Here is an 18,322-nt window from a genome sequence, read left to right as displayed (position 1 = left end):
TGGCTACTAACGTGGGCTTCATTCCAAATATTATTTTACTTATATCAGCTCATGTTATTATTTAATATATTTTTTCTTATGTTAATATTTTTTAATGTAAGTAATTAAATAAGAAGCTTTATTATATTAACTATCAAAAAACAATCTAATAATTCAGAAGTTTTCTTCTATTTTTACGCAATTTTTTTTTTTATAATAACTATGAACTGACAGTTGAATAGGACAAGAAAAAAACAATTTTATACATAAAACCACACACTCTTACGCACACACACAAATACATGAACGCGTATTTTACCATCGTTATAACTTTATCAAGTTACTCAAATTTATTACACTAGGAAGACTTGTGGTTTACAGGCAGTACAAGTCTAAGCAAAGAAACCAGTTCACAAAGTAGATTAGATATCACATGTAGATAATCTCATAATCTGACCTGACAAAAATGTAGTATAATGATTTTACTCATCTAATCACATACTTAACGTATACGCAGATTCTTAATGTACAACCATAATATAAAGCATATAAATAATTTTACAATATCTATTCAATAAATATTTCATGATAATATTTTCAAACCGTAAATCCAACGAAGTTTTCAATTGGAATAGACATTAGATTTCATAACATTATTTGGGAAACTGGAAGCACAATTAAAACATAATTGTATATGCAGGAAAAGCTGTAACCATATTTACTTTCGGGCAAAATCCACAGTTTACACAATTAAATAGTATGAAGCATCGGTTTTATTTTACATGTTTTAGTTTTGTAAAATCAAATAAAATAAATGTTAGTAATAATTAAAAAGTATTAAAAGTTCCAATTTTGAACAAAATTTTATAAAAAAAAAACAGTTACCATAGACAAAGATCAATTAATATGTACAATGACAGACCTTAGACAATAATGAAATATTGAAGAACGTAGATTTATATCATATAGTATTCACGTTGACTTGCTTTATTTAGAACTTTTTTTTCTGGTCACACTACAAATTATAAGGAATAAATTATTATACAATATTTCGTGCAAGAATATATGTTATTAGAAAATGTAGATAAATAAAGACGAGTTGTCACTACTAGTGATTATTTCAAGAATGTATAATGTATAATAAAAACATTAACGACACTGACTATTGTCAACACTTATTTGGTTACCTACACATATTGATCCACATTTTAAAGTTGAACACCAATATAGACTAAAATTATCCATTAATTCAATATCTTTCCAGCACTAAATTTGGGAAGTAATAAACATTTTTAATTTTTCTACTATACATTACGCGTATTTGAGTATTTTGACCAACAGTAGTCTGTAATAATTTCATTGAGCAAAATATAGTCAGCTGTAGTCGCTTATTTGATAAAAAAATGATGCCTCATTCTCTTAATCTGAAAATAAAACTGGAAAATGTGTCAAGTTATAACTAAATCTTATAATACGGAAGCCTTAGACAATTGTTTATATAGCATAAGAAGGAAGCCGGAGGAATGAAGCAAATAATAGAAACAGCGGATGAGTGTAGTTGTTTGAGCTTGTTCTAGTTGCAATGAAAAAAATCATTATCTCTCATTTAACTTAAGAGGCTAAAAGTGTAGCATAATAAAACATTTATTACATAAATAATGATTTTACACTAAATTTTTACTTCGTTAAAAATTGTGATGAAGGAATTTATACGGATTTTATAATTTAAATTCTGTTTTTTATATAATAATTCTGTTTTTTTTTTATCTTAAGAATTTTGTGTACAGATAGAATTATGGACGTGGTTTCTTGAAAGCTCATATCAGACACGAAATCTACTTCATTCGAAAGAATATCATTTTATTATTATTATTATATATTATTATATTTATTATTACATACATATTTAAAAAGGTAATATTATGACGTGCAGTTAAAACAAAACTATTATTTGGGCCATACTGACAGTTGGCAGTGCTCACTGTTTTTTTTATGTTGATTTGTAAAGTCAGTTTTTTTGTCAGTTGAATTTTAAAGGCATATAAAACCTTAAAGAATTATGTTGTCAGTCGTTGTGGCAAATAGCAAAGTTCACAAAGAACGAAATGCTGTCAGAAGTTCATTTTTCAGTAACGACCAGCTGTCAACGGTCGACTAGAATGGATAAAAAATGCACAACACCAATAACATCGTATGTCAAGAGCGATTTATTCTTTTTTTCTTCAACATTAATTTCACTTTTCCCGTTCGTTGTTAAAATTGAAAATTTTAAAAGTAATCTGTATTGTTTATCTCTTTACAAAAAGTTTTTTCTTCTTAATTTTTGTATTATATTAATTTATATTTGTGTGCTGTTGTACAAGAATAACAAGTATGTTTTCATAACAATTTCAAAAAATAAGTGAAGATCCTTTGAATTTTTTTATGTATTACACTAATGTTTAAAGAAAAAGAAATACTTGTCTGATAAAATTGTATAGGGTACGTGCGAAATGCATTTTATTTGTTGAAAAATACAACAATCAAATATATTGTTCCAGATTTGAACCGTGTTCATCGACGCATGGGATACACACAATGAAGATAGATTCACAGTTCACAAAAGTTATATCACGAGGTAACGAACTATCTAATATTTATCATAGCGTTGAAAACAAATTACTTTAAAACCATTCAAATTGTCCTTATACGATTAAAGTAGAGATTATCTATTTATTTTTGATTAATTTAAGCTTTACCGACACCAAATCATTTTTAATATCAGTAATAACACAATGAAAAGGCACGCACATCAATGAAACATGTTGTTCCTTAAAGTTTTCATAACGATATAATAATGTCGAGTTGGAAATATACTTTTGTTTTTAATAGACTGAAAGTCTAAAAATAGCTTCGTTGTTCTATGTTAATGAACACAAATACAGTCGAGGTCGACGAATTTTCGTGTGTATATTTTCTACCGCTTCATTATTTATGAATAGGACCTTGTTAATATAAATGTATCAACACTTCAGTATAAAGTGTACGAGGTTAGACATTTAAAATTCCGTCATGTTGGTAACGAAAATGAAGTTCAAATATTGACTTATTAGTACACAAAGCTATCTATCAGAGGCAGTGTTGATGATAAGGCACGGTTCCATCTATAGATGGTTTTTGTCTACGACCTTTGGCTCCATTCCAAGCGCCCTTACCTTCAGTAGTTGTTATCAAATTAATTTCAACCTTATTATATACATGTATAGACATGTATATACATGTATATACTTTAAAAATATTAATATAATGGAAAATATATGATCATTCAACTAAAATTAAGCATGTATTCAATTAACAAAGAGAATTTTTACATAGCTGTTTTGTAGTTATATACATGTAGACCTCATTTGTAATAAATTATTATTTTTTAATAATTATTATTGCTAGAGAATTAATTCTATAAATTCACAAAGGTAACCAGACGGCCCCGTTTGAAATGGGGACAATTTTGTATAGAGTAATTTTATACATTATTTTACGATACTTCAAATATATAATCATTAACTACTCCATGCTTTTCGGGTCAGAAAAGCATGGAGTGGTGTTGCGAAACCAAAAGTGGAATTATATTTTTATGTGCGTATTTGTATGTATGTATAATGTATATATGTGAAGGCTTTCGACACCTAAGCGGATAACAGTATTAATAATACTGCCAACTTCTACATTAAAAAGATTAAAAAATAAGCATCTTTGGAATGGTATCTTTTAAGATAAAACAACGGACACCGAGATCTTAATTTTAAATAATTCTGAAGTGGTAACTAGTTTTCAAGTAAATAATAAAATAGCAAAACCAATTCCAGTAGCCGACATTACTATTTAATCTCGTTTCTTTTTTTATTTAGTTACAAATAACTAGACTGTTTTTACTCAAATGTTAATTATTCATTGCTTCTGACATAAACATAACATTAAATATTTAAACGGCGATATTACTATACTACGTTATAATTACAATATATATATATATATACTACGTTATAATTACTATATATATATAGTATATATCAACAACATGAGTGAGATCACGGTGGCTCATTTGCCTAAGACACTAAAACGTGATGATATGGGGCCTAGGTTCGAATACTGTTTATGTCTATGAACTTTTAAACTGTCTTCCATCGATATTTCAACTTCAGTACTAACTTAACATTAAATGATAAACAAATGATTTAAGGAGATTATTTAAGTATAAAACACAGCGTTTATAAAATAAAAAAAAAAATTAACTTAAATTAATATAGATTATATATTAACTTAGTCATCTTTAATATAATAACTGTATCTATTTTATTTTATAATTATATTATATAAATTTATTATCTGTTCTAAACACAACAGCTTCACGTTAACTCATAAGTCTCTTACTTATGATACTTCGATGAAAGCTACTTCTACAGTTTAATAGACTTTGACATTTATGAACTCTTCTCTATAACATATTAAGTCTAAGTCTAAAACGATCTTCTGCGCCGCTTCCAACCGAGGGAGGCGGTATTATTGCATCGTTATAATGTCATAAAGTACCTGGCATATTATCGTGACTCTGATATTGACGTATTAATGAAATCCCTACAAATGTTTAATGCACTTATAAGTTTGGGAATTACAGATTTTTTTATTCATTAAATCTATTAAATAATTATCTACATATTCTATAAGTGAGCTACATTGAGTATATGAATTTATTACATATATATGATGATTTGTATGTCTTGTTAATATACTCTATTGATACTATAAAATAAATTTTCAGAATTTTAGTTGAAATGCATAAATGTGCTAAATATAATCCTAATATAAATATAATTTTAGATTAGGTCTAAAAACAATAGTATTTATCCTTAGGCTACATCTAATCATGATCTACGAAGTTTGTAGACTTAACGTAGCCCGTAGCAGTTCGTAGCACTTCGTAGTTCTTTGTAGCTATTGTTGGTTATTACTAATTATTTCTATAACATGAAGATTTTCCATTTTCTTACAGAATCACTTGATATAGTTTAATCATAAAAAATAAATTTAAAATCATATTTAAGTAAAAAACGATTGTCGTTCAATCCTATGTTTTTTTTAATATTTATAAATTTGAGAACAGACCTTGAACTAAAAAACAATTTCATCGACAACATTTTTCATATCCAATATAATTATAAGTAAATTTTTATTCAGAATTTAATACCGTTGTGAAATTAATGGAAAAAATGTGTAGTATATTTTTCCTACAGTTAAATATTTGCCAAAAAATGTTGGTGACACTTTCTATTTTGGTCATTGTGATACGTTAATGTAATATCTATCTCTCACTATTAACATTTAACACCTCACCGTGTCATAAAAACTTCATAAAGTCATTCTATGAATAATAATAATAACTACTGATTTAATATTCTTTTAATTGGTCCACAAGTCCACAAACTGTTACCGAAGCTTAGTAAATACGTTTGCTATATTCTTGTCGATCACATTGTTACTGGAATGGTTATATTATGTAAGTAGGTTTGTTTATCGATAAAAAGAGGCTTAGATATTGATGAGGTGGATAAAATACGTCACTTTATTGTTACTGGCTTAGACAACAATATTTATATTTATGACTTTCGTACCAAACCATAGATAATAAAGAATTATTGCTTTTTAATTATAATTAGTAACTAAACAAGTTTTATTTTCATATAATTCTTTTGTAATTGTCATTAAAGGGATATAACTTTGTGCATGTGTGTGACAGTTGATGAGATAAAAAAAGTAATTTCACAATAAAACCACTAAGTCGCTCAACCTAACCCCAGAGTTATTTGAGAGTGATGGTATTGTCAAGCTTTGATATTAGCTCTTCCCTTAGCTTATATGTCGAATATACATTGCAAAATTATGTAAAAATCTAATTAGTATTAAACAATCATTATCATCACCGCTATAATAATAGTTGTGTCTAAAAATCATTTATATTCTTCCTTCCTTTTCTAAAATGATTCCGCGATGAAAGAGTTGTTCCATTTATGTCGTTTTATTACGTAAGCGTTGTAAAACTAAATGTTGGTGTCAGAGAAAAATATTTGTTGTATTAGAAAAACAAAAAACTAAGTAAGAACGAATTTGTCAAGAAAGTTTTGTACAATGAAAGAAATATTATAGACACGCAAAGAAATATAACGTGTCTAGCGTTCGGACATGAGAAAAAAATACTGCGAATGTGACAATTATTATAGTTTTATGGAAGATTGAAAAGAATGACGTGTAGTATATAAAATATAAATGTTATTTATTATTCAGAGTGTTGCCTATTTTACTTATAGATTTATGTAGTGATAAAATATAAATGTGAAAAAAATTCCTATATTATTCGACTTTGAGAAAACTAAGTACATGCAAACTCTACAGTTCTTATTAAAACTACATCTTGTGATTCAAACGTCTGTCAATTTGCTATGAATTCTTTCAATTCGTGTGTACCATTACGTAAAAAAATTAAAACGTCTCGCTTTTAAATTATAAAACAAAACGTTTTAAGATTTTAATTTTCCATGCAAAAACTTACCGATACGATTTATAAAAGAAAAGCCAAAAAAATGTGTGTGCTATTTTTGGTTATTGCAACTAGTACTGGTGCTTATATTTTGTTTGACACAAATGTCACAGTAATTAAATTTTTAAACGAACGAAACAATTAGTTTGAAACAATTAGAATTTTATTAAAAAAATTGCTCCTAATTAAGAGCACGTGTGATGTTACCTTTTTATTTGAACGCTGTTGTAAAACTTGTACGTATACAATTTCCGTAACATTCCCTCGATGTTTAATTAAAATTGTTTAAAGCGAGCGTCATTTTTTTTAAGGGATCTCATACAATTTAATTCTTAATTTCCCTCGTGTGTGGACTATATTTACGGCCAACTCGTTTTCAACTGATGTGAGGTTCTACACGGTACATGACACCCTGATGTCATTTTTGACAGTTTATGACGTGTCTTCAATGTAATATGTTTCCTTATCATATATTTATCAATTTACAAATCTAACGCAAACAAATTATTCAACTAACCAAATAAAGTTGTTAAGTTGAACGTTAAAATGATTATTTCATTCTGTTTTAGTTTTCAAAACTATATTCTATATATTTATTGCCGTGGTTATTATAACCCGGCTTAATTAGGTCGTTAGAGGGATTTTATGAATGTGAATAACCAGAAAATGTACTTGGTATTAATCCATTTTTGAAATACGTTTGGTTATAATAAACGTTATCGTATAGCTGCATGAAATACAGTGAAACCGAAAACAAATCTAGAAGTTTTTAATACATTGCATCTATTAATGTAAATAGTGTGTCAAATTACAAAATGTCCGCAGATATGTTATTAAAACTGACACTCAAAATGAGTTATAATGTTGTAATATAATCCTTAAACTTTGTTTATCTTTCCGTTCACTGATGACGATGTTAGCGACATAGTATTTTGTTATCATTCAAGTGGCTTCATTGACGTTTTAATTAGAATTTGATTAGTCATGTGATCAGTTATGAGAGTATTGTTAAAGTTGTACAAATACTCCCACACCGTTAATCTAGACGTTGGGTCGTGACCTTCATAATTTGTAACACCATCTCTGAAATGTTACTTTTCTCCCGACTTAAATTATATCTTTAATGTAATATATTTAATATTTACCCAAGTAGTTGTTTATTTTATTTATAAAAAATAAGTATTTATAAAAAAAAATATGTAAGTAAAAATATATATTTTATGCATGCATATAGGTGTAGTATAAACTACGGAAGATTAAAACGACCTATCGATTGAAACGCAATTTCAATCAAATTAACTTGGAGGTGTAGCTCGCTATGAATATTGACGTGTTATTATAAAGCCAATAACAATATTTCTTCTTCTATATCACACGTGCTAAATATAAATTTACAATCAATTTATGATTTATAACATCATTATGATTGTTCTCTTTGTTATATTTTTTATATATATATATTTATATCTTTCCTGCAACATTATATATATAATTATTCTAAATAAGTTATTTTTAACTTTTTCTCGTTGAACCATTGGAGTACAATAGAAAGTGTTTATTAACGACCACACAGAATCTATTGACCTGTTCGAGATTCAATTAAATACGTTAGTACCTATCATTTAGGAATAGCTTATCTCTATCTAGAACTATTTGCTACAAGAATCCCACAGGATAAAACTATTAATTACTAAACACGAAAAAAACTTTTAAAGGCGTGTTCTTCTACAATAGCAAAGGCTGTTGTTTTCAATACATGAACATGTATGTAAAAAGTATCCCAAAATGATATAAATAAATTCTTTAATCATATTAATTTATCCGTAAGCATTATGTTAAAAGGATTTTGGGGCTGTAGTGCTCAAAGCGTTACTAATTCACGAAGTAGGATGTTTCGTTAAGCTAGATTAGGGAATTACAATATAGGTCAAGGGCGCACACCATTCTATATTGAGTAATTCATTATTCCTTTGTTTTGAACCTTATTGACCTTGCAGTTCAGCTTATTTTGTATTATCATGATATTTTGTAGATGAAATGTTAGTATAGGACATATAAATACGTAGATGTTATTTTTTGTACAATGAAAAAGTGTTTTAACTTGAATATTCATGTTGATAATATATACCTAAATAGTAGGTATTATAATATAATTTGTAGTAGGAATTTTATCAAAATTATTGATTTAACAATGTCTGCGAGTTTATTTGTAAATATAACTGGAACCCTTGAATAGTTTTTTTAGCTTGCGATTCATTCACATAATGAAATATTGACTGGCCCCTCTTAAATGGAGTCCATGACCTAACATTCATTCAAAGCATTTTTTTTAATATATAATTAATAGGATTATATACGAGAACGTTTGTGAAGTTAGTTTGTAATTAAATTTAATATTTCAAGTATATTAAAAAATATAATGGAGTCGTAGAGGGTTACATATTTACTCATATTTAGGTACATATGTCACAGTCCGTATGTTACTTATTTATTGTCATAATATGTGGTTTAGAATGGTTCTATAATACATAAACTAAAAAAATACTTAACCCCAGCGATGTATCTCAATGCAGCGTTTAAAGGAATATATTTTTTTTTATTGCATTGCACTATATGAACAATCAAATCACTTATATAACGGTTAGATCATATAATTGAAGATATGTGAGCTTATGGAAGCATGAATTTTGAGATCATTATTTTAGAAAACCTTTGGGTGCAAGACTAAAATCGAATGTCGTACACTCTGAGTAATGAACTGATGTTCAGTCGACGGAAATCATTTCATGACTAAATGAGTTCTGATGACATACTTTAAAAGTCAAGCACCATCCCGTATTCATGGCCCCCGTAAAGGTTAAAGTGACATTTGAACGGCGCCACTAATTGTGTAGGAATGGATTGTTAAGCGTACGAGGAGTTTTCTTTCATTTCTTTTGAGTCTATGTTGTTGCAATTTTGCTTGAATTTGAGTAGTCGTTTTTAAATAATAGAGAGAAATTAATGAATTCAATTTAAAGTAATTAACTGCCAATTTCATTTTCATTTTAATTATTAATGCATTGATGATATTGGCACAATCTGTTTGAATTTTGAGTATTTAAAGGACAAGAAGATATTTATTAGAAATTATAATTTTTATAAAAGTTATGTACTGGTAGAGTTACAAATATGTAATAAATATATTTTTTGTATAAATTAAGTATATATATATATATATATATCTTTGTTCCCATTGAAAATCCGTTGATCGATATAATTAAATATATTTCATCTTATTTTTGCGTTTTCATGACTGTCGGCAACAAACTCGAGTACTGTACAAAGGGTCGAACGGCAGTGATCGTTTTTAAGATCAATACCGACCCGTGGATCCGAGAGACATTCGCCAAATATTCGTTTTTAAAATTGTCTTCATTCAACATACAAAATTTTCTAGGTTCAGTCTTTTTGTTTACTTCTTTTTAAACATATATCCGTAAGGGGAAAGTTGGTTTTGCTCTCCGTTTATTTCAAGTTTATACTATATTCCAGTTCCGTTTGAGTTATGCTATACTTCAATTTGTATGTTTTATAACATTCAGTGTATTTGATTCAACCAAAATCATGCTACAAACATTTTAAAATTTATATAAAATACTTACAAACTTATATAATTTTACATTAATATTCAAATGTCGTTCTTCATATAATAAATACTTAGAAAGGATCGAGTGTCTAGTTTCAAACATCATTTTCTTGTTTTTCTCAGAAGAAATATCGTCAAAATGACGAAAGATTCAAATTGCATATTAAACGACTTGCAAACTAGACAGACAGGGTCCTGGCGGAGTTCATAATTGCTTTACTTTATTTGATATCTAAAAGGAAAAATATTATGGTTGATTTAAAAACAGAATTAATCTGATATATATTTTTTAATATTTATATTTTATAATATGTAAATGTTTATAAAATAAAAATAAATGGTAATATGTTGTAAACGTTGCGATCTATCTCGGTTTTAACAGAAAGAATTTTTCCGAGATCAAAATCTTGAATGCAGAGCCTTATTAATATTTCCGGTGATGTTTTCTTCGTCTTTCCTATTTTTATTATTTTTAGATAAAAATACGTAGAATCCAAATAGAACCGACGTTAAGGAACATTACGTTTTTTATGACGTGCGTTTAATTATTTAGAATTTTATGGTATGTGTGTTTTTTAATTTGATGCCGGATACAGTATTTTTATAACTGAAAAATGTTTACGTATACATTAATTGCATTTTTATATATTTTATACATATTGTTGGGTTCCGTATAATAATCTTTTATAAGTATAATGTTTTATGAAGATAACATTTTATTGACTTAGCTGTTTTACGATTTACATTATGAAAATATACATTTTAAACTGTTTTTTGTAAATAAAAAAAATTATACGAAATTAACTCTTTTGATCAAATTAAGACTTCTATTTCATTGAATTACTTATTTACCGCAGTCCAGCGAATAATAGTGAATTGTTCTAATAAGCAATCAATTATTTAGACTTGCAAAAAAACATACAGGTGGATAATTATATTATTTTTCTGTCTCTAATTCAATAACCTACGTAATATTATACGAGGTTTTAGGAGTCTAAAACTGTTAAAGCTCCGTAGGTAGTGTGACGATGCAGACACAGACTAAAGCACATTGAAATCAATGAACGATATCAATTTTAAATCATACGTATTTTGCATGAATGGTCTTTTTTAAAAGGTTTGTAAGTTTTAAGAAATACCTCCTACTTTATACGCAATTAAATCACGTCTTTAATCCTATAATTTTGTTTATAAGGTTATTATATTTCGCTTTGGGTTGCTGTTAAAAAAAAATAATTAATAATTAATTAGGCTTAATATAAAATTATGACTAATTAGATATAAACTGATGAAAAAAAGGTTTTATTGATATTAATCGTGGCCTCTATTGAAGTTGTCGTCATGACTTGGACAAAGCGACTCTAGTTATTTTTAACTGCACTTGGACTGTAGCAAAATGTCGAAGGTTAAGTTTGTACGAGCGGATTTCCATTCCAGTGCACCCTATTTATAGATTGTTATAATACAGCTGTGGATTGTAATTGATTTATTAAATCAACAATTTCAATTGTCACCAATAAAACTGAAAGTCTCAAAGAGTTTCTCTTTTCATAAATATTTTTTAGATTTTGTTTTAAAATGGAGTAGATTTTTTTTTTAAGTATTCCGATAAAATTTGGCACGTGTCCGGAACCCGAGGGAAAAATCTTACACGAGTTTCGAGATACTTTCCTAAATGGCATTAATTCTCTGTAGTTTTTGATTTTTAGATCACTTTGGTGTTTTATTCTGTGCGGTTCGCGTAAATGTTCGGTTTTCATTCCAAGTTCTATTAGCACAATGGATTAATATATAAGGTTTGTTTAGTAACGTCTTTTAAACATTCTTCAAATAAGATTGGTTTCTTATTTCGGTTTCTATCGTTTTATTTTAAGACCACTCCGCCATTTTCATAATTTTAATTATTAAAAATTATCTTGAAATAATATAATATAGTATAGTGAGTGTTATTTTTGTGGTTTCTAATTATGTAGCTTGCATTTTAGAGTAATATAGGTACATTATATAATATGTATTTATTTTTTGGATTGATAATACTTGACTTAATCTAAATATTCTCTATGAAGATGAATTTGATACAAGCAATTTATGTACGTAATCGTACTAATGTACGAAATATATGTTGATGTTATACTGTTGAATGAGGTGCAATTTGCATTCAATAAAGGGAGACAAATTTAATTACTTATTATTACAACATATCATTTATTTATTGATGTTTATTGAAAGCGACCCTCGTTTTCAATAAACATTGTTTTATAGTTGTATTCGTCCAAAGCAACATCTAAGACAATAATGGCTATAGTTTCCGGATAAAGGGTTTGTATTGTTTGGAAACTATGAGTACTATGACTTATATTTAAGGTTTGTGATACGAGGATTCTAATACCAAAAGAGAACTTGTTAAACATTAAAAGGAATAGTTACTACTAGATACCACCTGATCATAATTAAAATGTGACGTATCTTCAATTAAAAATTATATATTGTGATTTTATCTTTCGTATTTTTATGTCATCTCACAAATCTTTAAGATATAACATTCGTAAATCTTGGTAAGAATAACAAACTCAGATTATTGAGATCAAACAAGACATCGAATTTTAAAAAGATATATTTTATTTATTTGTAACTAACAAAACAATCAAAATTCTAATTCACACTAAAATATTACATACTAATAACTCATTATATAAGGCAAATAATACAATTCATATACAAATAGAATTATAATATAAATTATAATTAATGTATTTTTAAATTAAAATAGAGAAATGTTACAATCAATCTTCTTATATGATTATTATCAATGAATGCGATAGAAAGCAGATCATCCTGAAATAGATACGGGGGAACAGTTGCGTGGATAGGAGGCGAAATCAATAAGCCAAGCGATCCCTCCGTGGATATCAAGGATGGAACGCTCATTGAATGTCAAACTGTCTGTCTGTTTTATGTATTAAACTTAATGGCTTCAAATGCTTCATAAAAGTTTCCAAGATACACGCAGTCGAGAAGCACGCGCTCTCGCAATAAAATAAGGAGTAAGGCGTGTTAATGACTTCAATATCGTTGCCAGTTCACTGTATGTCATAAAAAAGGGCAATATACACACGAGACGCATCCTTTTATTCTCTTAATCATATATGACCTTCGTGGTTGTTGGGTTTATAATGCCAACCTTATTATTATACCACAAAATTTTACTTTGACACATTTAATAAGAACAATAAATTTATATTAAAAATCAAAATATGAATTTAGTTGTAACTTCTAGAGTTGTAAAATTAACAACTTAAGTTGTTAATTAAATCCTTGACGTAAATCACAAAACAAGGTGATGATATTATAAGTATATCATAAATATATTACAAAGTGTAAAATAAAGCTGCGGGTTATAAACGAGAATTTAATACACTGTCTGTTAAATACACAGTGACGTGGCCGCTAATTCTGTAGACAATTCGAGGCAGGAAATTAAAACGGTTGTAAATGGCAACACCATGACGTTCAGGTTACATGGTATTGGGGAAATATTTATATCACGGGATGGTAAATATTATCGTAATAGAGAACTATAAAAATCTTATTTATAATATATTAAAGACATACATGCTCATGAAATTCAAATGTTTCTTTGTTCTGAGTTCATCTTTACTCTCTTTAAAAATCTTTCTTACGGCATGCGGGTGTGTCCGCGTTTGCATAAAAGGGAGTGAATTAAGTCATGAAAGAGCTTAGTGTATATGACATCACTATAGCTGTTAAAAACTTTTGACAGAAAGGTATAAATGAAATATCTCATGCCGCTTTTCTAATGTAGAGAAGGTTTGTTTGTTACACAAATATACAAAACTTTCTTATAGAATATGTATATTTACCTAACTTAAGATACTTTTTTTCATATAAATATCTAAAGTTGAAGAGTTTGAAAATAACATTAGAATGTGATTCATCAAAATTGTTTCAGTCTTATATAACAAGACATCTTCAATAGAGCGAGTAAAGGAAAAAGTATACTTCACAAAAACTCCAACCTTGTTTTTAATTATGAAATATTTTGCAAGTATTGTAGTATAATTATGGGATCATTTTATTATTTGATTTTAAAAAAGATTCTGAAATAATTACACATTCTTCCTATATAAGAGTTACTTACATAAGTGCAGTATATGCAAGTTGCTAACATAAATGCAGGCTATGAATGCATAGAATATATTCCAATTGTATCAATTTTAGATCATTTTATAACATTGTGAGCCATATGTTAGAAAAAAAAGCATTTGTATGTTAAATATGCTGCATGGAACCTATTCGTTACCACAGCTTGATAGCTTACAATAGGCTATCTCTCATTTTACAAACTATGTCCTAACGAAAGTATTCGTAAGGCGACGTAATTTCTGACGCCTTGTGTGGAAAACGTTTATTTAACAATATTGATAATGCTTTTTGAAATTCGAAAGAGTGTTATGGTTCTTGTTACGTAAAATTCTTCATGATATCATTAGGAGCAAGTTAGGCGTTAGAAAATTATATTCTTTTCACTTACGAATGCTAAATAGTTATTGGATTCCAAGGATTTAGGAAGCACACATTTGATGTTGTGTTAAAAATATTAAAAATAAATACGCTTTACGTATATGGACATCATTTATAACATAAAAACAATAATAATCTATTCGTGTATGAAACAATTAATCAAATCTGTGGCTGCATTAAATTGTCCACCGACCTTTGTGAACTGACAACTAACAGACTTTCTAAGTCACTACATACATCATTTGATTAATGAATCCCAATACAAATTACTTGAGTTTACAATATGTGGAAGGTTATTAATTTCATTAATTAATTGTTTTTGTTATTATTATAATAAATAAGCACTTTAATAATAACATATAAGTTAAGGGCTAAATGTTAAATAATAAGTACACTTATCTTCAAAGATATAGGAATGTAAGTGCATCTTCATTTCAAATTAAGTTGCAACGTCCTTTCTAAACAAAACATTCAAAGAACGCTTATAGTAAGTACACGAGGAATGTAAAATTGCACATTTAAAACCCTTACTCGAGTTGTTAGTATTATTTTTATATATTTATTTAAATTTCTAAAAAAATTTGAAATATTCCACATTCAAAAAAACTTGCTAAGATAGTACAAAACGAATTATTATAAAATTATTATGAATTTCTATTGCAACCAAAAACATTTATATAAATTTTACATTTAAATAAAAGTCATATTTTCCTATCTACTATGCGTTTTTTATTATTTTAAACTAAATACTCCCTACGTTTCAATACTTCGCAGCAACCGTGATCACGGACAGACGAGATAAGAAATTTACATATATTAAGTAAATAATCATTCAACTTAAATAAACCACATTTTAAGTTTTACTTTTGAATAGTCTATGTAGTAAAAGACTATCGAATGGCTCCTCTATGGTCTATTGTCTAGCCATCATAAATTGGGAATGGTCCTGGTGCAAACGTTTGTCTTAAAAAGGCAATAAAGAAAAGCTGAAATCTCATTAGTACGATGTCACTGAACTGAAATTTGGTTGCTTAACTTTATGAACGTTTCGGTGAAGGTCTGCTTAAATATATATACAGAATATATAAGTTGCTTTAGCCTTTATTACGATCAGCATAGAGACCATAATGTTATGAACCCTGTCCGTTATCCCTCGTTCACCGTACTTATACCTGATTAAAATTTGCATACATCACAGAAACCTCTGAAATATTATAAAAGTTGAAAAATTTCATTTTTGTATTTTAATGAAATTAAACAGTTACTATACCTATATGAGAAAGCGTAAAATCATTACGTACTTTCTGCTCGGAAATCAATTTTTACGTAAAGGGCTTTTGAAGATTTTGCACTCCAGTTCCAGATGACTGCTAACAGAAGATGAGGGAAGACTTCTATTTATATATATATATACACTTTGATCTGATGCATGAGGGCGCGGGTTCGAAACCTGCCGAGTACCAATGTGATTTTTTTCCGAGTTATATGAGCTAAGATTATTTACACACCACTGACAGGTGGTGAAGGAAAACAACAAACAACCTGAGGAAGCCTGGACTTATAACTTCAAATTATAAGTTTGAAATAGCCAATCCGCCTTGAGCAAGCGTGGTCATTAATGCTAACCTTCTAGCCTTCTCTATGGGAAAAGAGGCGTTTGCACAGTTGTGGGCACCGATAGGCTGATGATGATGATATAGGTACACACATAAACTCAAAAATAGGCCTAACACCTAAGACTAGCCTTTAGAAATAGACATCTTGTTTTAATTCATTCTAAAGCCTTTTAATTAATTGTAATTTTACTCTTAAATCTGTAGCAGATTAGCTAATAGTGTAGCAGATAATAAAGATATTTAATATATTAACTTATAATCTATCTGCTTAAGAAAAATTCGCTGTCCTAATTTAGGATATTGCATAATTAACGTAAATTTTAGAGGACTTTGGATTTAAATTCTATGCGCTAATTTAACTTTTGGTTGGTTGTTAATATAATGAAGTACTGTTACGTGACCGTCCTGTCCTTGATGTATATTAAAATTTAACAACTTCATTTCATATTAAAAACCTTAAAAAAGAATAGTAATTTTTCTTAACCATTTATAGTAAACGAATTCATTTTATTTGATATCATTTTGTTGTTTCGTTACCGCCTGCCATTCCGTCTGGAGTTATTGATTGTAACAGGTACTATCTGACTTTTCTCATCGCGTTCCGAACCGCCGTAGCAGACATACAAATTTATTTGATGTACCCATTGTCGACACATACTGTGCGTTCAATTCTCCGGTTGAACGTTTTGTCGACATACAACAAATTCCATTCACATTTGAATCGATTTCATGTATCACACATATCGATGTATGTAGGTTTAATCAAATTATTATTGAACCAAAATTACAGAAATGCACAAACACACGAACACAGACAGACATTCTTATCTCTTTACTGCTTAAAATTGCGCCCCAGAGTTCAACTTTACTGTCGTTGAATTCCTTATGTCATGTATTTTCTTATCATAAAATCAATATAACAATAACAAAATAAATAATTAAATAATATATTTCTTTACTTACTGCCATTATTGCGTATTATTACCAAACATTAAGTCTCACATTTCTTGACAGCTTTTTATGTTTAAAAGAACCCATGTATTTGTTTTTTCTTTTTTTATTATTTTCTACAATTTTCAATGAAAAGTTTTGTTCTATAATACTTCAATGTTTCTAAATTTCCTAATTTATTCCTCATTCAATCTGCTCTCGTTCTTTCTATTAAAAGTTTATTTTGGCTTTTTCGTTTCAGGAATAAGCAAGACTGTAGGAGATCAAGCTACAGAATGCCACCTAAGTAAGCCTAGATTAATTTTATGTTAGATTTTGTTGAAAATATCTTACTGTCTAAGTTGTACTTTTATGAGAGTTTTATGTAAAAGAAATTTAAATAGGCGAGAGAAGTTGTTATAAAAACCTCCTTTAGGTCCAAATTTCTTTTCAGACAAAATTTATAGCTATGACGTGTACAATTTAGGTTGCAAAACATTTGATATTTCCATCATATATTACACAAGTGTAAAGAATACTGTATTATAAATTCCTATATTTTTATATCAAATGTAAACGTAATAAGTATCGATTATTACAAAAAAAAAAATCGAATTATTATCTTACTTACTTACTTAGCTTACTTTTATGAATTGAAAAAATTTTCAATAAAATATTATTATAATTTATCATATATTATGTTTATACGTCGTCCCAGTTGTGGAGAGTGCCTTTATTTTTATAGTTATATTTTATTAGAAGTAATGTTTTCCTGTTCATGTTTGTAGGAAGTCCCTTTTTTCCTTGTTTACGAGACCAGTTAAGATGAGTTATCACAATGATTTATTGAGGTTGTTCCTTTGATTGCCAATTTGCGATATAGGTTATGATATTTTAAATGGAATTTTGAAGACAGCAGATTAAATTGTGTGATTTCCATTTTGCCTATTTTTCTTGTTTACAAGAATATTTAAATTCTTTTTTTTCAAAATTGTTTTATTATGATAGAGGAAGGGTAAGAAAAACTGTTTTGTAAGTTTTCTTTTTTTTATTATT

The 18,322-nt window shown here is 28.0% G+C and overlaps 2 protein-coding genes across 3 annotated transcripts in view; one reads left to right on the top strand and one right to left on the bottom strand.

Moving 5' to 3' along the window:
- The window catches only part of LOC116769214 (uncharacterized), an 89,235-nt gene that overhangs the window by 34,228 nt on the left and 36,685 nt on the right, over window positions 1–18,322 (bottom strand). The window lies entirely within an intron of this gene.
- The window catches only part of LOC116769296 (CD82 antigen-like), a 44,818-nt gene that overhangs the window by 13,607 nt on the left and 12,889 nt on the right, over window positions 1–18,322 (top strand). Inside the window, exons 2-3 of one of the 2 annotated variants that reach the window (XM_061526854.1) lie at window positions 2,520–2,596; window positions 17,529–17,573. The gene's annotated coding sequence lies outside the window, so the exon portion shown is untranslated. The remainder of the gene's footprint in view (window positions 1–2,519; window positions 2,597–17,528; window positions 17,574–18,322) is intronic. The other variant, XM_061526855.1, reaches the window with a different exon arrangement.

Source organism: Danaus plexippus (genome assembly GCF_018135715.1).
Source record: "Danaus plexippus chromosome 3 unlocalized genomic scaffold, MEX_DaPlex mxdp_30, whole genome shotgun sequence".
Taxonomy (NCBI): domain Eukaryota; kingdom Metazoa; phylum Arthropoda; class Insecta; order Lepidoptera; family Nymphalidae; genus Danaus; species Danaus plexippus.
The sequence above is the reverse complement of the archived record's forward strand: the minus strand, read 5'-3'. Positions and strand labels throughout refer to the sequence as shown.